This window comes from Schistocerca americana, chromosome 1 (assembly GCF_021461395.2).
Source record: "Schistocerca americana isolate TAMUIC-IGC-003095 chromosome 1, iqSchAmer2.1, whole genome shotgun sequence".
Lineage (NCBI taxonomy): Eukaryota > Metazoa > Arthropoda > Insecta > Orthoptera > Acrididae > Schistocerca > Schistocerca americana.
This window is the reverse complement of record NC_060119.1, coordinates 1,203,155,733-1,203,181,949: the sequence shown is the minus strand read 5'-3', so window position 1 is coordinate 1,203,181,949 and position 26,217 is coordinate 1,203,155,733.

Genomic DNA, 26,217 nt, shown 5'->3' with positions numbered 1-26,217 from the left:
TTCCCCTGCCTCAGCACACAGGCTGGGGATGGGACTGGTACGGAAGGCACCAGCCTGATACCCTCATGGCGTACTGCGTCAAGAATCTTCAGATACGAAGGCCTCGCTGACCCATACACGATGCATCCATAGTTAAGACGCGACCGGACGAAAGCCCTATAAAACTGCAGCAGACGCGCCCGATCTGCTCCCCAGGACCGATGGCTCAGACACTTCAAAATATTCAGTGCCTTCAGGGGCCCCATCTTGAGGTCTTTAAGATGCGGCAACCACGACAACTTGGAATCAAAAGTAAGGCCCAGGAACCTCACAGTGTCGCTAAAACGAAGAATGGTGTTCCTGAGACGCAATTCAGGGGAGGTAAAAAGACGTCGAGAACGATTAAAATGAACACACACACATTTGTCTGCAGAAAAGGTAAACCCCGTCTTCGCAGTCCATGCCTCTAATCGCTTTATCGTAAGTTGCAACTGCCGACTAGCAGTGACAAGACCGGAGGAAGAACAGGAAACAGCAAAATCGTCCAGAAACAAGGAGCACTGGGCACGACTCCGGATACTGGACGTGATACTGTTGATGGCGACGGCAAAGAGGGTGACACTTAAAACGCTTTCCTGAGGAACACCATTCTCCTGCACGTACAAATCAGATAGCACATTTCCAACCCGATATCGAATGAGGTGGTGGGAAAGAAAGGGCCGAATGAAGATGGGGAGATGGCCACGAAAGCCCCACTGATGGAGTTGATTGAGGATAAGGCGGCGCCTAGTAGTGTCATACGCCTTATCAATGTCAAATAATACACCTAGACAATGCTGGTTACGTAGGAAGGCCTGCTGGATGGCCGCCTCAAGCAGGGTCAAGTTGTCTATAGTTGAATGCCATCTCCGAAAGTCACACTGAGAGTGGGTAAGGAGCTGCCTGGTCTCGAGCAGCCAAACCAAGCGACGGTTGACCATGCGTTCCAACGTCTTCCCGACACAACTCGTCAAAGCAATAATCCGATAACTACTTGGATGCGTTCGGTCCTTCCCCGGTTTGAGGAGGGGAATCAAAATCGCCTCCCTCCACGAGTCAGGCAACGTGCTGGATAACCATATCATATTAAAACAATTCAGATGAACTTCCTTGGATGGCAGCAACTAGTCCTACAGCACGCTATACCGGATCTTATCATGACTGGGTGCAGTTTCATGAGCCACAGACAGCACCAAATCCAGTTCCCACATTGTGAAGGGGCAGTTGTAGGGTTCAGAATTTGGAGACCGGAAGTCCAAGTGTCCCCTCTCGATGGCAGTGCGGTAGCTGCAGAAATCTGGATCAAAGTTAATAGTGGCAGTAGATTCCGCAAAATGTATGGCCAGTGTCTGGGCAATGTCTCTCGGCGCCATGAGGAGACATCCCTGATGAAGCAATGCCGTGACAGGTAGTTGGCTGCGTTTCCCGAAAATCCTCCTGATGGCTTCCCATACTTTCCTAGAACTAGTGGAGCGGGAGATGGAGTTCAAGAACGATTGCCATGATCGTCGTTTGCTCTCTTTAATCACTCGCCGCGCCTTGGCCCTTGCCACCTGAAAGGCCGCAAGATTGTCAGCTAAGGAACGGTACTTGAAGCGGCACAGAGCTGCACGGCGGGATCGGATTGCTAAGCGGCACTCAGTGGTCCACCAAGGGACAGGACGCCTATTGGGATGACCAGAGGACCGTGGGATCGACAATTCAGCAGCATGGGAGATCACGACTGTAACATGGTCGACCCATTCGTGGACGCTGGCACGGTGTTCCAAAACAGCCAAATGGCTGAAAAGTGTACAGTCAGCTCTGCAGAGGTGCCACCTGGGCGGCACCGGCAATGCCACAGCATCATCCAGGAGGCGACTCCAAAGGGGGAATTGGTCACTAGAATGGAGGTCAGCAGCAACCTCCCACAGAGCGAAATCCGAGAGTGCTGGAGAGCAAAACGAAAGGTCAATAGCTGACGACGACCCAGAAGCAGTACAGAAATGAGTGGGAGCACCAGAGTTGAGGATGCACAGTTCTTCGGACGTCATGAGGCTTTACAGAACGCGACCCCTGGGGCAAGTAGTCGTAGAGCCCCATAAGGCATTATGAGCATTAAAGTCCTCCAGAAGAAGACATGGGCGGGGGAGTTGGCTAATAAGGTCTGTGAGAGCCTCAGAGTCTATTGCGTCCTGAGGCGGTAACTAAACGGAACAGATTATGAGCCTCTGCCCCACAAGAAGGTCAACTGCAACTGCTTGCAAGTCCGTAACTAGAGGCAGCTCAGATGATTGGTGCATATCACGGACAAAAACCGCAACACCACCCCTTGCCCTTTCCCTCATCAGATCATCTTTTCGATACACAGTATAGCCCTGTAAAGAAGGAGCATCAGTGGCCCGAAAATGTGTCTCTTGGAGACATAAGCACAAGGGGCGCTCTCGAACAAGAAGTTGTAATTCGGCCACATGCGTCCTGAACCATTCAGGTTCCACTGTAATATGGGAGCCAGTGATCAGGGTGGCTGAACTTTCACCCTGCCTCTGTGCTTTAGAGGAGAGCCCGTACTGACCGGAGATTTATTCCTGGGGCGAGAAGATCGCCCCAAGTCGCCATCAATGTCCATCAGCTCCGATGGCGACCCAAGGGAGATGTCAGACAGTACGATGGCCTCGTCATCGGACTGACCCTGAATAGTCTCCTCAGGTGGCAAAACCTTCACCTTCGGCGTCTTTGTCTTGGGGGGCTTAGAATGCAGAACCTTGTCAACAGTTGGAGCTTTACTCGCCTAGGCAGAAGGCGCCCTATGAGGTGGGGCAGGAAGTACTCCAATGTCAGCAACCACGGCCTTGTGCGACTTTGTGGGGAGAGCTGCAGGTTGCAAAACAACCGCAGCAGCACAAGTGCACTGGCAAACGGAGGTATTAGTGCTGACACTAGCAACCTCCGTTTGTGTAGCAACAGTGGCCCACTGTACCGGTTTCTGCAGAGCAAATGCGAAAGATGTTGTAAACACAGGAGGCTGCATGGCCTTAAAGAGCTTCTAGGCCTCACCATAGGGGATGCGCTTAGATGTTTTGATCTCCTGTATCTTCCGTTCCTCGAGATAGAAGGGGCAGGCCCGGCTCCAGACAGGATGACTCCCACAGCAATTCATGCACTTCACAGGCGATGAACAATCGGCTCCTTCATGGGCAGGCTAACCACATTTACCAGAAGTGGCTATCCCATTGCACCCAAACGTAGTATGCCCAAAGCGCTGTCATTTAAAACAGCACATTGGGTTGGGGAAATATGGCTGTACTGGCAAACATAAGAAACCCGCTTTAACGGGAGAATAAACGAGTCGGATTTGACTAGGTCCCCATCGACTCGTTTCATAATATGCTGCGCGTCAACAATACCTTCGTCAGCCTACTCAGATTTCAACTCGTCTTTGGGGATACCCACCAAGTCCCTACATGTGACAACATCCTTAATATAGTTCAAAGTGGAGTGGAGCTCGGTCTCGATAGCGTATTCGCCGAGACAGGTTGCTTTCCGAAGAGAAGCGACTTGACGGGAACCAGAAGTCTCAACTAACAGAGTCCCATTGCGCAGTCGCTTCACAGATTTCAGTGTTCCTGCAATTCCCTCAAGACCCTTGTGGTTGTAAAAGGGAGAAACCCTTTCATAGCTACCCTCCTTCCGTGTGACAATCAAAAACACATTCTGGTTATCAGTATGTGCTCTGTTACGACAGTCTGATAAATCTCTAGTATCACCAGGGGCTGGAGGACTCACAGCACGAAGTCGCTTTTTCGATGGGGTGTTTTCTTACCAGTGGCCCACCCAATCCTCTGGTAGGGGGAAACGTAGAGGTCGAAGGGTCCATTGCGGTCCTACGAGCAGCTAGGGAACTAAAGGTCCGCTCAGACAGAGCCCCGCGAGTCTTAGTAAGTCTTATACAACTGGGGTGCGGCAGGTGCCCCAGAGGTTGCCCGCTTGCGACTGCATCTTATAGGCGCGCAGCACACCGTAAGATTGAGGGGTTTTGACCTTCCTCGCAATCCAGGCGGTAAAGCCAAGATTAACATTCCCTGCAGCACACAACTTTCCACCGCCGCGCCATATGCTGGTTGCTGAAACATGTCCGTAGATTGCGGTGACAGGAGACTGGCGGCGCTGACCAGGACCCCGGAGTCGCCAAGCCCGTACTCAGCAAATGAATGCTGAGCCCCAGGGGCCTCTCGCAAACGAGGCGAGGAAAAAACTGCAATCGCGTTTACGAGGCTGCTGTATGCAAGAGTGGGCGCGCGAACATACTTCGCGGAATTTGTCCAAGTTAAGCGATGCGGCATCGCCTACGCCATCCACATGAGAACTTGCATACAGTGAGGCGGCTGGCAGATCTGCATGTGCACGGCCAAGCGCATGTCACGTGCTTGCATTCACATGCACACAGGCTGCGAATCTGCGCTGTGCACATAACCGATGACCTTCGCTTAGCACCAGAGTTGGGCGACATGTATTCGAAAGACGAGTAACGAGAACAGATAAAAATTATTACTCATGAATAAAAAATGTTATTCGAAACGTATTTACTTGCACGAATAAAAATATTTGTTCGTCATCTGAAAATAAAATGTGTTACGAATAACAGATATATTTGAAATCCTATGACATTTATTGCTGTAATTTTTCGTGATTTATTAAATGCATGTACTTTTTGTTGCTTTTCAGTTAATATTTAGAACAACTCTTTTTGTCAATATCTCATCAGAAACATTATTTCATTTTCGGAGTTTTGTAGTTGTGACAATAAAGAAAATACGTTATGCACATTGAAGGAGGTTATCGGTGCTTTTTATTTCCCTAATTCGTCTTTATTTCATGATAGGGAAACAAGACTTTCATTTCGCAATCTTTTTTAGTAGCAAGTGACAAATCACCAAGTCGACTTTAGTTTTTGGCAAATAGTTCATAGTGACTCCGTGTTACCTTCACTTCAAAATTAAATTTCAAAATAAAATATTCTTTTTGCCTCATGACACCATTGATATCTTCGACATTTCTTTGACTACTTTATGTCTGCATTTCGTTGTAACCCTCTCTTGGTCACAGAATTGTTAGTTTCTAAATTGCGGATAAGACATTGCTGCAATAGCTGAAGTTATGTAGAAAAGCGAAAAACGTCTTCCCCAATCGTGTGTTGAAACTTTCTCGATATGAAATGAAATAAAATGAACTGATATTATGACATTAATGGCCGGTAGAGCCTTCCAGGGAATTTAGATCGAGCTGCAAAACAGAGGCCAGATTTCAGAGAATCGACAAGCACGTCGGAGTCGCTAGAAATAAACAGTGATTTCGATCCACCAAAGCTACACTGAATCTTGTTTTTTCTTTGTTCTGGCATTTTTAACTGACCTCCTTTAAGGTGCTATCCTTTTTTTTATTATTTTGTTTCATTAAGTATAAAAGTTGTCCTTCATAAAACAAATTTTTTTCTTAACCCTAGGATGTATGGTGCCGAAAACACACCTGATTGCATATGCAGGGCTTCCAAGGCCCTACCCTAATCAAAAATTTTCCTCATTTCATATAATCATTCTTTGGAGTTAAATTTATTTCTGTCAAATTTGTTGTCATATTGGAAGATTCCTAAGACACAGTAACAGGATCTGGTGGGCCTGATTAATATTTTATTGATTTTTTTAAAAAACTCTAAGAGTGAATTTTTATTAGTTACATCCATTAACATACAATATATACAAATAATTTTATTAATTCACTTATAAATTGCAGTTTATAACATTTATTACAACCAATTTCTTCAATTAAAACATACTCATTATTCACAATATTACGTATATAGGCAATATTTTGACAAAAAGTTATTATTCATTGTTCACATAAAATTGCATTTTTCTTAGTTTTCAACATGTGACAAACAAGAAGCACAAAGAACGCCACTGTGTTCCTTACAAATGTTGGTTTTACACTTAATGCATGTCATAGCACTTTTCCTGTGTTTATTATATGGACAATAATTGCATCGTCTTCTTTTTCCTGAAACACATAATTGGTTCGGCAATATGACATCTTTTTGAACATCACATCCTTCCATGGCATCAACGATTTTCTTTGGAATATTAGGGATCTTAATAAAAAGTTCCTTTAGTGGTCTTACCATTTCCTGTGCTAAATCTCTTAGGAACAAATGCCATTTATTACTTCTTCCACTATGGTATATCAAATGTTGGGTGGAAAATAAAATTTCGCTGCTCATTGCTGCGACGTCCATCATATTCATCCATAATGCAAATGGCCATCTTCTTGTTTGTCTCTTGCAAGTGTAATAAAGAATTTTCTGGTCAATTGGATCTACTCCACCCTTCGTAGAGCTATAGAACTTCATTATACCTTGTTTCTTTTTAACATGAGTTTCATCAATGTATCTGTCGTGATGCATTGTGCTAATGAGAACTACAGACTTTTTCTTTTTGGGAAAATAACTCACCATTGTAATGTCACCTCTAAATGCAAACAAAGAGGATTGAATCGCTCTTGAGGCAGATGGTTTCATCTCATTAGGAATTTCTGGTTTACTTTGTTTGATTGTTCCCACCACTGTAATTTGCTTCTGAAGCATCTCTTCTGCCAGCTGCACACTAATAAAGAAGTTGTCAACAGTAATATTTTTTGATGATCCTTCAATGGTTTTAGCAAGATCTTTCACCACATTCAATCTAAATACAATATTTATCTGAATAGGTTCATGGGGCTTCCTTCCTGTGGAAACAATTCCGTCTAAAGCATGTGCAGATGTAGCATCACATAACCAAATAATTTTTATGCCATACTTGGCTGGTTTAGAGGGCATATAATGGGTGAAGCTGCATCTTCCACGGAATGAGACTAGCCGTTCGTCAACTGTGAGTGAATAATTGGGATTCCTTTTATTTCTACACTTGTCAAGATATAGTTCCCATACATAGGGAACAGCTGCAAGATTGTCATCTGCAGGTCGAGCTTCATGGGTACGCCTGTCATCAAATCTAATCATTCTCCTTATATCCTCGAATCTATTTACTGACCTGATGGCCTTATATGTAGCATTTGCCTTTTCATCCAAGAATAATCCTCTAAAAGGGACATACCAACTCTTCTCAACACCGGAAAGTAGTAAAAGACCAAGAAAACCCTTCATTTCAGCAAGCGAAACGTTTTTCCACGTTTTACAACATAAAGCAGCCACACTTCTGCCTTCAATATTTGTGCAGTTGATGATTTCCTCTAGTATTTCCTTGGAGACGAAATAGTCCCAGGCATCCCTAGGTTTACAGGTTTTCAAACCATGGATTGTACCAGGTGCCTTCTTTACGATATTATGGACAAGTGTACGAAAAGTTTCAGGAGGATCTAATTTCCAAATCGTTCCATTCCGACTAATGTATGTGTGGCCTTCTATACCTTTTTGTGGTGATTCTTCATTTTCAGACTCTGATGAAGTAATATTATCGGAAGGACTGTCATCTGCCTCAATATTCACATCTGCAGGTTCATTGGCTGATTCTTCACTACTTACATCTTCAAAATTGTTTCCTTCCTCGCAAGAATCATCTTCTTCAAACAACTGAGCCACAACACTTTCAAAATTAGCTGCATTTGCACGTACTGACTCTCTTGCTTTGCGTGTCGAAGCCATAGCAAAAGGCGTGTCTCTCAAACAGAAGCTTGTGCAGCACTAAACGAGTCATACTCGTAACAATATGGGCCTTGCAGCAACAAACAAATTACAGCAACAATGAGGCTGACAAGAGCAGCACAAGATAACAATACTATGCAATAATAAAACATTTGATAGGAAAAAGATCAATAATACACCGACATCGTCAATATGTGAAAAGTAGTGTGTATTATTTTTTAGTTATACTATTACTACTACAGCTACTGGTGCTGTTGGCACTCCTGTTGCTGTAAATACCACTTCAGCTATTGTTGAATTAATAACCGCTCCCAAATAAATGTTGAATACAATATAGGCTAAAGAACATTTATAAACGTGTGAGAGCTTCTGAAGCCCTGCTTATGCATTCACGGTGTATGGGTAAACGTATTGAATTATACAAAACACCTAAAAAGGTATCTCTTTCAGACTTGATAGGCGGAATGTCACAGTGTTACTGAAAGAGTACTGGAAAGCAGTTTGAAACCAAAAAAAAAATTACAGAATATTTTTAAAAATGAAGACATACAAGGGCCTCGGAGGCCCTGTGTATGCATCCTAGGGTTAAAACGTAAGTGAGTATACTTTCTTATTCCGAGCGAGAAGGCGTGCCGGTCTCTCCACGAATCCGCCCGGTGGATTAGTGTCGAGGTCCGGTGTGCCGGCCAGTCAGTGGATGGTTTTTATGGCGGTTCTCCATCTACCTCGGCGACTGCGGGCTGGTTCCCCTTATTCCGCCTTAGTTATCTCGGAGATTGCTGCGCATACACTGTCTCCACGTACGCGTACAACCGCACAGTAACCTGGGTTCGGTGTGGGGCGGCCATTGGGTGGGTGGATTGTTATGGCCTATTATGGGGTTGTGAACCACTGAGGGCCACGACGGGGATGAACCCTCTCCGTCGTTCCTGGGCCCCAGTCCAATAGAATACAATGCAATACTTTTTCAACATCATATTTCCGAATTTTTTTTTTATAGACAAAGAGGAGGTGATAACAAATGATATTAGCCTATGAGCTAATGGAGCCGACACTTTCTCGGAAAAAAAATGTTGCCAGTGGACTACTCTATTATGAAGTCTTTCATGTACTGAAACGTAGTACCGACTCCGAAATTTCGGCATCTCAAAGCTCTAAGTAACTGCAAAGACGCATGTTGACTCAAAATACTCTCTCATAGTCTAACAGAAAGCTTACTAACAGTTAACCCTAATTCACCTTCGGATGGCTCTGGATGTCCAGCAGCAGTCCACAAACGTTCAACGAGATATTTAGTTTTGAAGTCTGTTGTTAATCTGTATCAATTTAGTTTTACCTTTGTAAATTCATTTTGTAGCAAGAAACACGTTCGCATGGTAAAAACAATGGAAACACGAAACATTGTAAACAATGTTCTCAAAAGCATCATTGACTTGAGCCGGCCGCGGTGGCCGAGCGGTTCTAAGCGCCACAGTCCAGAACCACGAGACTGCTACGGTCGCAGGTTCGAATCCTGCCTCGGACATGGATGTGTGTAGTGTCCTTAGGTTAGTTACGTTTCAGTAGTTATAAGTCCTAGGGGACTGATGATCTCAGATGTCAAGTCTCATAGTGGTCAGAGCCATTTGAACCATATCATTGGCTTGTTTTCTGCGAATGATTTCAAACTCAACTGAAGAAAGGTACAACATACTCAGTTCAGCTCATCTACATCTACATCTGTTTGGATACTCCGCAGAACACACTACGTGCCTGGCAGAGATGTAGAGGTACTACACCAATGGTAAGTGTAACACACTGTTCGGTCATAATGAACAGGGCAGAAGTTCAAAATTTTTGCTGTCCATATTAATGAAAATTTAAACTGGAGAAACGAACATGTTTTAACACCTGAAACAAATTAGTTCATCCGCATTTCCATTTAGAATAATTATAAAGCGTGAGGACCGACAAATCTGTGAGTGGAGATACAAATCAGTAAGTTGACATATTTTGCAAATTTTCATTCAGTAATAGCTTATGGAAAAATCTTCTGAGGGACCCCATCATTAAGAAAGAAAGTCATCATTTTGCAGAAACGTGGTGTAAGAATAATATGCTGTGCTTACCCACGATCATCTTGCAGGCAACTGATTAAGGAGTTGGGCATTCTAAGTATTGTTTGACATTGTAATTATTCCCTCATGACGTTTCTTGTAAGTAATCCACTGCATTTCAAAAGGAACAATGATGTACATAATTAAAACACCAGAAGGGAGAGTGACATTTATTTCTCCACATTACGGTTGTTTTAGCACAAAAAGGGATGCACAACCCTGCAACAAAAAATTTTGATCATTTATACAGTGATATAAAAAGTCTAACAGATAGCAAAGTAAATTCTGAAAATACAACGAAAAGTTTTTCCCTGACAACTTCTATTCCGTAGAAGAAGCTCTGTTATTGTAATATGGAAAGATATTGGACAGAAATTACTAACTCACATCTGTATATTTAAAAGAAAAAAAGAAAAATCTTATAAACGGTCAGCATGTTGCCTTATTTACTAATTAATTTGCGATGTGAATGTAAAATGACCCTTGCCACATCATTACGATTTTCGTGCAGTATAATAAATGGGACATGAAAATAACTAACTAACCAAAAATTGCAACATGTCACCAAGCCTAATACTTAATAAGATATGTTTTAGTCTATAGACGATACCTTAGAGTCTGAGATATATGTTTCGAATATTGTACTGGTCGCTGCTCCACCGACAGCATGTTGGGAATATGTCTCATGCGTAATAGGGTTTAGGAAACCAGCTAGCATTCATAACAGCTTCCAGTCGCTTTCTTCTTATACACGGCGCATCGAAGTTGACAAACGAAATCCTCGCTCCGTAACGTGAATCACCTTCGCTTTCCCTATCCAAAAAGTGTCTCAATATCAGTCTTACTTTAGTAATACACTGAACGCGAGCACTATTCATCAGGCATACTTTCACGCGAATTTACGGGTCCACAGCTAAATCGATGACCATTAGTAACACTTTTCGTTTGAATATCATTTCAATGTTTTTTACATATGGTCATAGTAGTCATTGTGGTAATATTTAGTGACTCAAAGATGTACAGTAGAGAGTTTCTACATCTGCATAATTACTCTCCAATTGAAAATTAAGTCCAACGAAAAATCCAGCTAAAGATGCAAACTTCACATTTTTATTTACTCGATGACTATTTGTGGGCCGGGATCTATTTTCAAATCATCGTAAGAAATAGGAAAAAATGTATTTCCGAAAATACAAAAATCAAGTCAAAAATATATATGCATTATGAAATTCATATCATTCATTTCCACTGCATAATATGCACATATTTCTGGCGTGGGTCTTGTATTTTCGGAAATATCTTTTTCACTTTCTGTTATGATGATCTGAAAATGGACACAGCCCGAAAATAGTTATCGAGTTAAGAAAAAAAGGTGAAATTTGCAACGTGGGCTTGTTTTTCGTTGTACTGATAAACAAAAGTTGCTGACCTGCAATTGTTACAGCATGCTGTAAGTTGTCACAAATAAGTTTCAGATGGAGGGTGCCTAGAAAATCGTTCAAGATGTTTTTCAACCGTTGTACACTCGAACAGCTTGCGGGGAAAACGAACACTTAAATCATTCCGTGCGACCTCTAATTTTTCTTACTTTATTATGCTCCCTGTGTTAGTGGATGCAAAAAAAATTTTTTTCATTCTCTGAGGAGAAAGTTGGTGATAAAAATCTCATGAGAATAGCGTACCACGAAGAAAAACGCCTTAGTTTTAATGAATGCCATTCCAATTCCTTTATCACATCAGTGGCACTCTCTCCCCTATTTCGCAACAATACAAAACAAGCTGCCCTTATGTGCACTTTTCTGATGTCCTCCGTCAATCCTGAGTGATGAGAACCCCACATCACACAAAATACACAAGAAAATGGCGGACAAACGTAGAGTAAGCAGTCTCTTTAGTAGCCTTGTTGCATTTTCTAAGCATTCTACATCTAAATCTACATCCATACTCCGCAAGCCGCTTGACTGTGTGTGGTGGAGGGTACCTTGAGTACCTCTATCGGTTCTCCCTTCTATTCCAGTCTCGTATTGTTCGTGGAAAGATGGATTGTCGGTATGCCTCTGTGTGGGCTCTAATCTCTCTGATTTTGTCCTCATGGTCTCTTCGCGAGATATACGTAGGAGGGAGCAATATACTGCTTGACTCCTCGCTGAGCGTATGTTCTCGTAACTTCAACAAAAGCCCGTACCGAGCTACTGAGCGTCACTCCTGCAGTCTTCCACTGGAGTTTATCTATCATCTCCGTAACGCTTTCGCGATTACTAAATGATCCTGTAACGAAGCGCGCTGCTCTCCATTGGATCTTCTCTATCTCATCTATCAACCCTATCTGGTACGGATCCCACACTGCTGAGCAGTATTCAAGCAGTGGGCGAACAAGCGTACTGTATCCTACTTCCTTTGTTTTCGGATTGCATTTCCTTAGGATTCTTCCAATGAATGTCAGTCTGGCATCTGCTTTACCGACGATCAACTTTATATGATCATTCCATTTTAAATCACTCCTAATGCCTACTCCCAGATAATTTATGGATTGAACTGCTTCCAATTGCTGGCCTGCTATATTGAGGCTAAATGATAAGGGATCTTTCTGTCTATGTATTCGCAGCACATTACACTTGTCTACATTGAGATTCAAATGCCATTCACTGCACCATGTGTCAATTCGCAGCAGATCCTCCTGCATTTCAGTACAATTTTCCATTGTTACAACCTCTCGATACAGCACAGCATCATCCGCAAAAAGCCCCAGTGAACTTCCGATGTCATCCACATGGTCATTTTTGTATATTGTGAATAGCAACGGTCCTACGACACTCCCCTGCGGCACACCTGAAATCACTCTTACTTCGGAAAACTTCTCTCCATTGAGAATGACATGCTGCGTTCTGTTATCTACTAACTCTTCCATCCAATCACACAATTGGTCTGATAGTCTATATGTCCTTACTTTGCTCATTAAACGACTGTGAGGAACTCTATCAAACGCCTTGCGGAAGTTAAGAAACACGGCATCTACCTGGGAACCCATTTCTATGGCACTTTGAGTCTCGTGGACGAATAGCGCGAGCTGGGTATCACACGATCGTCTTTTTCGAAACCCATGCTGATTCCTACAGAGTAGATTTCTAGTCTACAGAAAGGTTCAAATGGCTCTGAGCACTATGGGATTTAACTCCTGAGGTCATCAGACCCCTAGAACTTAGAACTACTTAAACCTAACTAACCTAAAGACATCACAAACATCCATGCCCGAGGCAGGATTCGAACCTGCTACCGTTGCGTCTCCAAAAAAGTCATTATACTCCAACATAATATGTCTTGCAAAATTCTACAACTGATCGACGTTATAGATATTGGTCTATAGTTCTGCACATATGTTCGACGTCTCTTCTTGAAAACGGGGCTGACCTGTGCCCTTTTCCAATCCTTTGGAACGCTACGCCCTTCTAGAGACCTACGGTACACCACTGCAAGAAGGGGGGCAAGTTCCTTCGCGTACTCTGTGTAAAATCGAACAGGTATCCCATCAGGTCCAGCGGCCTTTCCTCTTTCGAGCGATTTTAATTGTTTCTCTATCCGTCTGTCGTCTATTTCGATATCTACCATTTTGTCATCTGTGCGACGATCTAGAGAAGGAACTACAGTGCAGTCTTCATCTGTGACACAGCTTTGGAAAAAGACATTTAGTATTTCGGTCTTTAGTCTGTCATCCTCTGTTTCAGTACCATTTTGGTCACAGAATGTCTGGACAGTTTGTTTTGATCCACCTACCGCTTTGACATAAGACCAAAATTTCTGACGATTTTCTGCCAAGTCAGTACATAGAACTTTACTTTCGAATTCATTGAACGCCTCTCGCATAGCCCTCATCACACTACATTTCGCTTCGCGTAATTTTTGTTTGTCTACAAGACCTTGTCGTTGTTTATGTTTGCTGTGAAGTTCCCATTGCTTCCGCAGCAGTTTTCTAACTCGGTTGTTGTACCACGGTGGCTCTTTTCCATCTCTTACGATCTTGCTTGGCACATACTCATCTAACGCATATTGTACGATGGTTTTGAACTTTGTCCACTGATTCTCAACACAATCTGTACTTGAGGTAAAACTTTTGTGTTAAGCCGTCAGGTACTCTGAAATCTGCTTTTTGTCACTTTTTATAAACATAAAAATCTTCCTACCTTTTTTTAATATTTCTATTTACGGCAGAAATCATTGATGCAGTAACCGCTTTATGATATCCGAGTCCCTGTTCTGCGTTAACTGTTTCAATACGCCGCAGTTTTTGGTTAGCATTGCTCAGAACATTACCTATATGATCGGTCCAGTTAAGGTTGTTCGTCATTGTTATCCCTAATTATTGAGTAGAACTGACAACTTCTACTTTTGTGTGATTTATCACCTACGCGAAATTTAGTGGATTGCTTTTAGTAATCATGTGGATGACACCACACTTATAGTCAACTGCCACCTCTCGCATCATACTGATACCTTGTCTAAATCATTTTTCAATTGGTTTACTAATCGTTTGCAGAGATCAGGAACAGAACAGGTCCTATAACACCTCTTGGGCAACGCCGGATATTTTTTCTCCAGTCATCGATCATCTGACTGGTTTGATGCACCCTACCACGAATTCTCCTCCTGTGTCAACCTTCCCAGCTCAGTGTTTCAGTTGCAACCCACGTCCTCAGTTATTTGCTGGACGTGATCCAATCTCTGCCTCCCTCTACGTTTTTGCAATTTACAGCTCCCTCTAGTACCATGGAATTTAGTGCATGATGTCTTAACAGATGACCTATTATACTGGCCCTTCTTCTTGTAAGTGTTCACCTTATATTCCGTTTTTCGCCATTTCTGCGGAGAACCTGTTCATTTCTTATACACTGAAGTGCCAAAGAAACTGTTAGAGGCGTTGGTGTTCAAATAGAGACATATGTAAACAGTCAGAATATGGAACTGCAGTCGGCAAAGCCTATACAGGGTGAGTCACCTAACATTACCGCTGGATATATTTCGTAAACCACATCAAATACTGACGAATCGATTCCACAGACCGAACGTGAGGAGAGGGACTAGTGTAATTGGTTAATACAAACCATTAAAAATGCACGGAAGTATTTTTTTAACAGAAACCTACGTTTTTTAAAATGGAACCCCGTTAGTTTTGTTAGCGCATCTGAACATATAAACAAATACGTAACCAGTGCCGTTTGTTGCATTGTAAAATGTTAATTACATCCGGAGATATTGTAGCCTAAAGTTGACGCTAGAGTACCACTCCTACGCTGTTCGATCGTGTGTATCGGAGAGCACCGAATTACGTAGGGATCCAAAGGGAACGGTGATGGACCTTAGGTACAGAAGAGACTGGAACAGCACATTACGTCCACATGCTAACACCTTTTTATTGGTCTTTTTCACTGACTCACATGTACATTACCATGAGGGGTGAGGTACACGTACACACGTAGTTTCCGTTTTCAATTACGGAGTGGAATAGAGTGTGTCCCGACATGTCAGGCCAATAGATGTTCAATGTGGTGGCCATCTTTTGCTGCACTCAATTGCAATCTCTGGCGTAATGAATGTCGTACACGCCGCAGTACATGTGGTGTAATGTCGCCGCAGGCTGCCACAATACGTTGTTTCATATCCTCTGGGGTTGTGGGCACATCACGGTACACATTCTCCTTTAACGCACCCCACAGAAAGAAGTCCATAGGTGTAAGATCAGGAGAACGGGCTGGCCAATTTATGCGTCCTCCACGTCCTATGAAACGCCCTTCGAACATCCTGTCAAGGGTCAGCCTAGTGTTAATTGCGGAATGTGCAGGTGCACCATCATGCTGATACCATATACGTCGACGCGTTTCCAGTTGGACATTTTCGAGCAACGTTGGCATATCATTCTGTAGAAACGCGATGTATGTTGCAGCTGTTTGGGCCCCTGCAATGAAGTGAGGGCCAATGAGGTGGTCGCCAATGATTCCGCACCATACATTTACAGTCCACGGTCGCTGTCGCTCTACCTGTCTGAGCCAGCGAGGATTGTCCACGGACCAGTAATGCATGTTCCGTAGATTCACTGCCCCGTGCTTTGTGAAACCCGCTTCATCGGTAAACAGGTAGAACTGCAACGCATTCTCTGTTAATGCCCATTGACAGAACTGCACTCGATGACTAAAGTCATCACCATGTAATTGCTGATGTAGCGACACATAAAACGGGTGAAAGCGGTGACGATGCAGCATGCGCATGACACTACTTTCACTCAGTCCACCAGCTCTCGCAATGTACCGTGTACTCATGTGTGGGTTCATGGCAACAGCAGCTAACACACCAACTGCACCCGCTTCTCCTGTGACGGGCCTGTTACGGACCCGTTTGCGTGTTACGACCATACCTGTTGCATACAGTTGGCGGTAGATGTTTTGCAATGTGCGGCACGTTGGATGCTCTCTGTCCGGGAACCGTTCTGCATACACCCTGCAGGCTTTAGCTGCATTTCGTCGGCACTCGCCATAGATGAGTATCATCTCCGCCTTTTCAGAGTTCGAATACACCATGGTCACAGTTCCTACAACACTACACTATCACAGACGTCTGGTAACACGGTGTACTACAGTTGGTCTGCGTGCGGAGACGAATGCAGAATAATTATACCAGCAAGCGCTACATGCGGACACTGCGACAGCTAGACCAAACCACAACAGTGCACTGCAGCCACACTCGTAAACACGGTGGTCATCGTAAACATGTCCCTGCAGATGCTGCTCGCCGACTGTGGCCCGTAATTGTTACAACACGCAACTGAACGTCGGAGGTTTCAAGCGTCAACTTTAGGTTACAATATCTCCGGATGTAATTAACATTTTACAATGCAAAAAACGGCACTGATTACGTATTTGTTTATAAGTTCAGCTGTGCTAACAAAACTAACGTGGTTACATTTAAAAAAACGTAGGTTTGTGTTAAAAAAACATACTTCCGTACATTTTTGTATGGTTTGTATTAAACAATTACACTAGCCCCTCTCCTCACGTTCGGTCTGTGGAATCGGTTCGTCAGTATTTGATGTGGTTTACGAAATATATCCAGCGGTAACGTTAGGTGACTCACCCTGTATAAGACAACAAGTCTGTGACGAGGTCTTTAAATTGCTTACTGCTGCTACAATGGCAGCTTATCAAGATTTAAGTGAGTTTGAAAGTGGTGTTGTAGCCGCTGCATGAGTTATGGGACACAACAGCTCCGATGAAGCTATGAAGTGAGGGATTTTCCCGTACAACCATTTCACGAGTGTATCGTGAATATTAGCAATCCGGCAAAACATCAAAATCTGTTACATCGCTGCGCCCGGAAAAAGATCCCGGAAGAACGAAACCAACGACGATTGAAGAGAATCATTCAACGCAACAGAAGAGCAACCCTTCCGCTAATTGCTAGAGATTTAGATGCTGGGCCACCGACAACTTTCATCGTCCGAACCATTCAACGAAACGTCTTCAATATGGGCTTTCGGAACCGAAGTCCCACTCGTGTACCCTTGATAACTACACGACACAAAGTTATACACCTCGCCTGGGCTCGTCAACACCAACATTAGACTGTTTCCCGGTTGGACGAGTCTCGTTACATATTGAATCGAGTGGATGAATGTATCGGTATGGAGGCAGCCTTATGAATACATGGACCCTGCATATCAGCAGGGGACTGTTGAAGCTGGTGGAGGCTCTGTAGTGGAGTGAGGCGTGTACAGTTGGATTGATATGGGGCCCTTGAAACGTCCAGATACGACTCTGACAGGTGACACGCACTTAAGCATCCTATCTGATCGCCTACATCCATTCATTCCCATTGCGCATTCCGACCCACTTGGGCAATTCCAAGACGACACCACACACGACTGGAATTGCTTCATAGTGGCTTCTATGTTTGAAACTTCCGCTGGCCACCAAACTCTCCAGGGATGAACATTATTGAGCAAACTTGAGATGCCTTGGAACGTGCTATTGAGAAAAGGTCTCCGTCCCCTCGTACTCTAACGGATTTATGGACAGCCCTCCAGGGTTCATGGCGTCAGTTCCCTCCATCACTACTTCCGACAATAATCGCGTCCATGCAATGTCGTGTTGCGGCACTTCTGCATGGTTGCAGAGGCACTACACGATATTAGGCAGGTGTCCCAGATTCTTTGGCTCTTCAGTGTATTATCAGTCCACCTAATTTCCAACATTTTTCTGTTCCGGTTTTACCACAGTCCATGTCTCACTGCCATACAATTCTATGGTTCAAAGATACATTACCAGAAATATTACCCCTACATTAAGTTCTATGTTTAATCCCAGTGGACTCTATTTGCCAGGAATGCCATTTTTGCCAGTGCTAGCCCTGCTTTTAATGTCCTTCTTGCTCCGTCCGCTTTATGTTCTTTTGCTGGCCAGGTGGCACACTTCCTAAACATTTACTTTGTGATCAACTCTGATGTTAAGTCTCTCGCTCCTCTCATTTCTGTTATTTCTCATCACCTTCGTCTTTCTTCAGTTTAGTCTCGATCCATATTCTATAGTCATTAGACTCATCATTCCATTCAACACATCCTACAATTGTTCTTCACTTTTTCTGGGGATGGTAATCTCATCAGAGAATCTCAACAATCAAATTTTTGCCCCTGGAATTTTATTTCCCTCTTGTGTCAATATTTTATTTCCGTCGTGGTTTCATTGATGTATGGATTAAAGAGCAGGGGAGAAAGACTGCATCCTCGTCTTGCACCCTTTATAATTCCTACACTTCGGAAGTGGTATCTTGGTTCTTGTACATATTGTTTATTACCCGATTTGCCCTATAGCTTACCCGTATTGTTCTCAGAAATTCGAACCTCTTACACCTGCACCATTTTACAGTGTCGAAGGCTTTCTGTGGGACATCAAATCCTACGAAGGCGCCCTGCAGTTCTTTCGTCTTGCTGCCATTATGAACGGGAATGTTAAATCTGCCATAATGGTGCCTTTGCCTTTCATAAAGCTAAACTAAACTTTGCGCATTGTAGGAAGGAGACCCTGTTTTCAGTCGTTGTGTGCAACCCTCACTATTAACTGCTAGCAGCCAGTAAGATTCACTCTCTCTCCGAGCGGCTAGCCGTGGGTTACAAACTAGACTGCGAGACTCTCTCTCGCATGCTGCGCTGTTGCCGTATTTCGCGACAATGCAGTTTAATTCACCGAGCGACCGATAAATGAATTCTGATGTCATGTTACTTTCTTCTAACAGTATTGCTGTGGCTGGGAGATTTCCAAATCAGTACGTGAGGTGACGGCAACTTTGATTAAATTGCGTTCATGTGGAGTATCGTCTTAGTTGAGCGACTGGATGATTTCCTGTCAGAAACGTCACAGTATGCAGTAACCGACAGAAAATCGTCGAGGAAAACGGAAGTGATATCCAGTGTTTGCAAGGAAGTGTTTTAGGCCTTCTGCTGTTCCTGAGCTCACAAACGATTTAGGAGACTATAAGAGCTCCCCTGTTAGACTGTTTGCAGATGATCCTGTGATTTACCGTCTCACAAAGCCATCAAATGACTAAACAAATCACAAAACGATTTAGACAAGATATCTGTATGGTGATAAAAGTAGCAATGGACTCTAAATAATAAAAAGTCTGAAGGCTTCCACATGAGTACTAAAAAGAATCCGCTAAATTGCGGTATAAAGAATAAAACGCAGAAGTCTAAAGGCTGTAAATTCAACTAAATACTTTGGGATTACAACAATTACAAAAACCTTGAAACTGCAACGATCACATGGATAATGTTATGTGGAAAGCAATCGAAGACTGCAATTTGTTGGTAGAACACTTAGAAAATGCAACAGCTCTACTAAAGAGGCTACTTACACCACGCTTTTCCGCCATCTTCTGGAGTATTGCTGTCCGAAGTGAGATCCACAGTAGACAGGACGGATCGAAAAAATTCAAAGAAGAGCAATTCGTTTTGTACTGTTGCAAAATATGGGAGAGACTGCCGTGACTGTGATACGCGAATTGGGATGTCAATCAACAAAACAAATGCGTTTTTTTTTGTGGTAGCATATTATCGTGAAATTTCGTCGACATCTTTTTCTTCAGAGTGTGTCTTTGGCGGCAACCTACATAAGGAGGAATGATCATCATAGTAAAATACAAGAAATTAGAGGTCTTACGGAGAGATTAAAGTGTTCGTGTTTCCCGCGCGCTGTTCAAGAGTGGAACGACACAGTGTTTCGTAGAATCCTGTGCCACGCACTTAATTGTGAATTGCATAGTAATCATGTAGATGTAGACGTAGATGCTTCACAAGCAATCAAGGAGGTTTATGTCCCGCGTTTATAACCTTTTGAAATGTGAATCTGGAAGCGAGACTTCTATTTTTGGCGTTTTGAAGACGCAAGAAACGAATTTCAGAAGGGTGTGTCAGCAAGAGAACTGTACAGAGAATAGCAAACAAAAGTGTTGGAGCTGTAGAAACCTCAGGAATTTTTTTTTTTTTCGCACGAAACCTGTAACAGGAACGGATTGTTTTAACTACGATATTTTAAAGCGCTTCATGTTCGGTATGTGTATAAGCGGGGAATACCCGACATAAAAAAAAACTTGTTATAATTATTCCTGAGCAAATTGGCTTTAAAGTACTTCGTTAGTGCAAAGAATTTTAAAAGACATTGGATTCAAATATCTTAAGAAGACAGTTTTTAATTGAAAGAATCGATATAGAAGCAGCACGATACAAGATGGGGAGGTAGTTCTACAATGAATTGCACTGACGAAGCATGGATGAATCAGAATAATTCCACGAATACCTCCTGGATAACGTGGTACTGGTGGTTTTAAACTCCTCTTAGGAAAAGGTTCTCGGATACTTTTTCTCCATGCTGGCACTTCTTCTGACTTGGTTTCTTAGAGTAAACTTGTATTTAGGTGACTACCATTCGGCAATGAATGGTGTCACTTTCAAGAAGCGATTCACTCAACAGTTCTGGCCATACGTTGTTTTGAAGTCGGTCATTGTAATTGCCATGACAATTATCATTCATCTGTTACAGAGAAAGACCGAGTACCATCACCAGGAATGGTAATATTGTGTTCTGGCTGAAAAATAAAAATATTCCTGGAAATATAAGCCAGACTCGTGCTTAACTCCTGCAGATCCTTAATTTATAAAAGTCACGTGACAGAATGTACAAATCTGACTTTCTTGTTTACCCACATTCCAATGTCTGTATAACCCGATAGAATTAATTTGCGCACACATTACAAGCTATGTAGGGAAAAAAAAATAAAACATTTAAGGTAACATACACTGTAACGCTTCCGCATGAAGCAACAGACAGCATCACCCTTCAGCGTGCCCACACTGTATGCGGCACGCGGAACTGTTTCCGAAATAATACTGACAGGGAGGTGGAGGTGGAGGTGGACAAAAGCCTTGCAACTATCATCCTAAATATAGAATGAAATTGTTCGGGCATGGACTTGGATAGCAGATGATATTACGATGTTGACTTTGAAACAAAGTTAAGTAATAATCTTTCTTGGTTTTAAGGTTCAAAAAAGGCTCTGAGCGCTATGGGACTTAAAATCTATGGTCATCAGTCCCCTAGAACTTAGAACTACTTAAACCTAATTAACCTAAGGACAGCACACAACACCCAGTCATCACGAGGCAGAGAAAATCCCTGACCCCGCCGGGAATCGAACCCGGGAACCCGGGCGTGGGAAGCGAGAACGCTACCGCACGACCACGAGCTGCGGACTTGGTTTCAAGGACTCATTTCTTAAAAATACGCCGGGCCGCTTAGTGTCGAGGTCCAGTGTGCCGGCCAGTCTGTGGATGGTTTTAAGGCAGTTTTCCATCTACCTCGGCGAATGCGGGCTGGTTGCCCTTATTCCGCCTCAGTTACGTTGTGTTGTTGATTGCTGCGCAAATACAGTTTCCACATACGCGTACATCATAATTATTCTACCACGCAAACAGTTGGGGTTACACTCGTCTGGTATGAGACGTTCCTGGGGGTTCACTGGGGCGCCGAAACGCATGATAACTTTGGGTTCGGTTTGGGGCGGCGGTGGGGTGGGTGACTGCTGTAGCCTGTTGTGGGGTTCAAAACAACTGAGGGCTATGGCGGGACGAAGCCTCTCCATTGTTTCTAGGTCCCCGGTTTTATACATACATACAGTCTAATTAAATGCCAAATGTAACTAACTGTGTACTGAATGAAAACTATTTAACTCAAACACATTACTGAAGTACATTATGAAAATCGCATGATATGAAGTGTAATTTCTGACTAGAAATGTCCATAAAAAAAAATACTGTTTTACACAGGAGAAAAATAACTGTTTGACATTACCTACACTGGTCACTATGAATTAATCTGCTCAACATCTGATAATTGTGGCAATGAACTGTTTCCTCATAAGAACGCAAAATGAGACATGCACTGTAATGAAAGTAGCTTACCTTATGCTCAGCATGCTTTTTGACTGTTGTACTGACGTTCTAGAAAGTAAATAGATATCATCAGTTGCAGCAACTAAAGAAAACAGACTATTCACCACATTTTATTTCTTTTTTGCTTGTCAGAATCATTTTGTGGCTTCGTGTGGCGCAAGGTGCCATACAGACACTACAAAATACTCAAAACTTTACTACGAATAATGGAGGAGGCATTGTACTTTAAAGAAAGTCGTTTTTGGACCATTAATTCTTATTATTCTTAAAAAAGATCGGACAACGTAAATTTGTTGTTGTTGCGGTCTTCAGTCCAAAGACTGGTTTGATGCAGTGCAGGTCTCCATTCTACTCTATCGTGTACGAGCTGCTTCATCTCCAAATACCTACCGCGCCGGTCGGAGCGGCCGTGCGGTTCTAGGAGCTACAGTTGAACTGAGCAACCGCTGCGGTCGCAGGTTCGAATCCTGCCTCGGGCATGGATGTGTGTGATGTACTTAGGTTAGTTAGGTTTAATTAGTTCTAAGTTCTAGGCGACTGATGGCCTCAGAAGTTAAGTCGCATAGTGCTCAGAGCCATTTGAACCATGTTGAATACCTACCGCAACCTACATCCTTCTGAATCTCCTTAGTGTATTCATCTCTAGGTCTCCCTCTATGACTTTACCCTCCACGCTGCCCTTCAGTACTAGATTGGTTATCCCTTGACACCTCAGAACATGTCCTATCAGCCGATCCCTTCTTCTAGTCAAGTTTTGTCTCAAATTCCTCTTCTCTCAATTCTATTCAGTACCTCCTCATTAATTACATGATCTATGCATCGCATCGTCAGCATTATTCTGTAGCACCACATTTCAAATGCCTCTATTCTCTTCTTGTCTAAAGTATTTATGGTCCATGTTTCACTTCCATACGTGGATACACACCCTACAAATACACTCCTGGAAATTGAAATAAGAACACCGTGAATTCATTGTCCCAGGAAGGGGAAACTTTATTGACACATTCCTGGGGTCAGATACATCACATGATCACACTGACAGAACCACAGGCACATAGACACAGGCAACAGAGCATGCACAATGTCGGCACTAGTACAGTGTATATCCACCTTTCGCAGCAATGCAGGCTGCTATTCTCCCATGGAGACGATCGTAGAGATGCTGGATGTAGTCCTGTGGAACTGCTTGCCATGCCATTTCCACCTAGCGCCTCAGTTGGACCAGCGTTCGTGCTGGACGTGCAGACCGCGTGAGACGACACTTCATCCAGTCCCAAACATGCTCAATGGGGGACAGATCCGGAGATCTTGCTGGCCAGGGTAGTTGACTTACACCTTCTAGAGCACGTTGGGTGGCACGGGATACATGCGGACGTGCATTGTCCTGTTGGAACAGCAAGTTCCCTTGCCGGTCTAGGAATGGTAGAACGATGGGTTCGATGACGGTTTGGATGTACCGTGCACTTTTCAGTGTCCCCTCGACGATCACCAGTGGTGTACGGCCAGTGTAGGAGATCGCTCCCCACACCATGATGCCGGGTGTTGGCCCTGTGTGCCTCGGTCGTATGCAGTCCTGATTGTGGCGCTCACCTGCACGGCGCCAAACACGCATACGACCATCATTGGCACCAAGGCAGAAGCGACTCTCATCGTTGAAGATGACACGTCTCCATTCGTCCCTCCATTCACGCCTGTCGCGACACCACTGGAGGCGGGCTGCACGATGTTGGGGCGTGAGCGGAAGACGGCCTAACGGTGTGCGGGACCGTAGCCCAGCTTCATGGAGACGGTTGCGAATGGTCCTCGCCGATACCCCAGGAGCAACAGTGTCCCTAATTTGCTGGGAAGTGGCGGTGCGGTCCCCTACGGCACTGCGTAGGATCCTACGGTCTTGGCGTGCATCCGTGCGTCGCTGCGGTCCGGTCCCAGGTCGACGGGCACGTGCACCTTCCGCCGACCACTGGCGACAACATCGATGTACTGTGGAGACGTCACGCCCCACGTGTTGAGCAATTCGGCGGTACGTCCACCCGGCCTCCCGCATGCCCACTATACGCCCTCGCTCAAAGTCCGTCAACTGCACATACGGTTCACGTTCACGCTGTCGCGGCATGCTACCAGTGTTAAAGACTGCGATGGAGCTCCGTATGCCACGGCAAACTGGCTGACACTGACGGCGGCGGTGCACAAATGCTGCGCAGCTAGCGCCATTCGACGGCCAACAACACGGTTCCTGGTGTGTCCGCTGTGCCGTGCGTGTGATCATTGCTTGTACAGCCCTCTCGCAGTGTCCGGAGCAAGTATGGTGGGTCTGACACACCGGTGTCAATGTGTTCTTTTTTCCATTTCCAGGAGTGTACTTTCAGAAAACATTTCCTGACACTTTAATCTATGCTCCATTTTAATAACTTCCTCTTGTTCAAAAACGCTTTCCTTGCCATTGCCAGTTTACATTTTGCATCCTTTCTACTTCTACCATCATCAGTTATACTGCTCTCCAAAAAGCAAAACTCCTTTATTACTTTAAATGTCTCATTTCCTAATCTAATTTCCTCAGCATCATCCGATTTAACTCGACCACATTCCATTATCCTTGTTCTGCTTCTGTTGATGGACGGTGAGGGCTTGATAATTCGAGCTATTCTGATTTCCCACGAAAGAAAGTAACAGGCAGTGTTACAGGCAAACCAAAACCTTTACTTTTCATGGAAGGACCCAGTATGCGAACGTTACGTGATTGTCTTTTTCGCGCTTAACTGTGTTAATTTTTTCTACGTTTGGTGCAATCTACCATTCATCGCACAAAACAGAAATTTTTTATAACTCATCATGTATCTTTCGTTCACTGAACCAAAGAGCCACAGATTGTTGCTAGCCCTATCCGCCAGATAATTTATGTGTTTATAGAATTCGAGCCGCCCTGTCAGACTTCTCTGGGCCACTCCTTACGATACGCTCGTCTCTGATGTACACTCGCGGTCGAAGATAACATACCGAAGAAAACGTACTGGTTTCTGTTACTTAAGAAATCATCGAGCCACTACGATACCTCGGACCTATTCCATACGCTCAGATCTTCGTTCACAGTCTGCAGCGGCTCAACAAGTAAAACCGTTTCCGGATATCTAAGAAATCAACCTTTTGCCCTTCATCTGTGATTCGCAGGACATCGTGCTAGAAAAGGCAATATGAGTTCTGCACGAGTAGTGCTTTCTAAATCCCTGGTAATTTCTCGACAGGAGCTTTTATGTCTCAAGGAAATTTATTATATTCGAACGTCGAATGTCTTCAAGAATTCTGTGGCATACTGATGTTAGGATATAATTTTGTGGGCTAAAATTGACGGGTGCTATTCCTTTGAACAAAAAAAGCCTGCCAGCTGCTATGTTGCGTAAAGAAGGGAGGCAATCAACATCTTGGAAAATTTTCGAAGTAAATTCAAGGACATTCTGGAGGCCCTGTTTATTTGCATTAATAAGGTAGCATGGTTCAAAGTTCCACTCCAAAACGCGGTTATTTTTACTCAACGTGCAAAGTACAGTACTTTACTGAACTATTCTCCACTACCACTGCTAACATAAAAATTCTACTTTATTCCAAAAATTTCTTATCGTAGAGGTAGTGCCGAACAATTACAGCTGAAGTAGGGAAAGTAGGGAGCTTCTTGCAGTGGACTCGCTAAAGCAGTGCCGTCGAAAAGTGAGTGAGTTTAACACTTCCATATCGTAATGTGACTAGCTGGAGCGGTAAAACGTTACAACATCAACGGCGGATGTTGTTTTTACTGAATTATCTCAGTCACTATAATAATGTTAAACACTACATGAACACACTTCATTCCTTGTTTTCTATAGACGTTAACTACTAACCTCAGTACACACTTTTTAATGTCTTTATTCCCATATTGCTTTGGCTCGTCTTCTTCCGAAATGTCGAGAATCGCC